The sequence below is a fragment of the Gavialis gangeticus genome, unplaced genomic scaffold, assembly GCF_001723915.1.
Source record: "Gavialis gangeticus isolate Ggan-Ray unplaced genomic scaffold, GavGan_comp1, whole genome shotgun sequence".
Taxonomy (NCBI): domain Eukaryota; kingdom Metazoa; phylum Chordata; order Crocodylia; family Gavialidae; genus Gavialis; species Gavialis gangeticus.
The window spans coordinates 65,944,912-65,945,543 of NW_017728993.1; the positions used below are offsets into that span (position 1 = coordinate 65,944,912).

General features: G+C 41.9%; 1 non-coding gene across 1 annotated transcript; it reads right to left on the reverse strand.

Annotated features, from left to right (window-relative positions):
- Positions 1–340: 340 nt before the first annotated feature.
- On the reverse strand, positions 341–414 carry TRNAT-AGU. The gene has a single exon. It is a non-coding gene; the product is annotated as a tRNA-Thr (tRNA).
- Between the last annotated feature and the right edge of the window lie 218 nt (positions 415–632).

A 632-nucleotide genomic window follows, 5' to 3' on the forward strand; every position in this document is an offset into this window, starting at 1 on the left:
GGTCGGACTGGATGATCTGTCTAGGTCCCTTCCGACTCATTGATTCTATGATTCTATGACATCAACCTCTTCTCTTTTGTCCAGGTGATGTGTCACCTCATCATAAAAGGAAGTGAAGTTAACCAGGCAAGGACCTACCCACAACAAAGCCATGTTAGCTCTCTCTTACAATGTTGCTTTCCATTAACCTGTTGTTGATGGTTTCTTTGATGATTTTTTCCAAGATCTTTCCAGGAACTGAGGTCAAACTGATTGGCCTGTAGTTCCGTGGATTTTCCTTGCTTCAAGACAGACAACAGATTGGCCCTCTTCCAATTTTCAGGAAGAAATTAATTCCCCAAGGCACTGCTAGGACTTGAACCCAGGATCTCCTGTTTACTAGGCAAATGCTTTAACCAACTAAACCACAGTGCCTTTTTAGAAGCTAGCTTACCCATATTTTTCATAAATGTATTTTGTAGTCGTCTTTGCTTCCTGGCATTGCCTAGGGTGATAAGCATGAAAATGATGGGCAAAATCAATTAATAGGACCCAAGAGGACCAAATCCATCAGAATTTTGGACTTTCTCTCCTGATCCCATTCTGTGTTGGGCTCTTTTTCTACACTTATCGGCTCCAAAGATGGCCTCTTA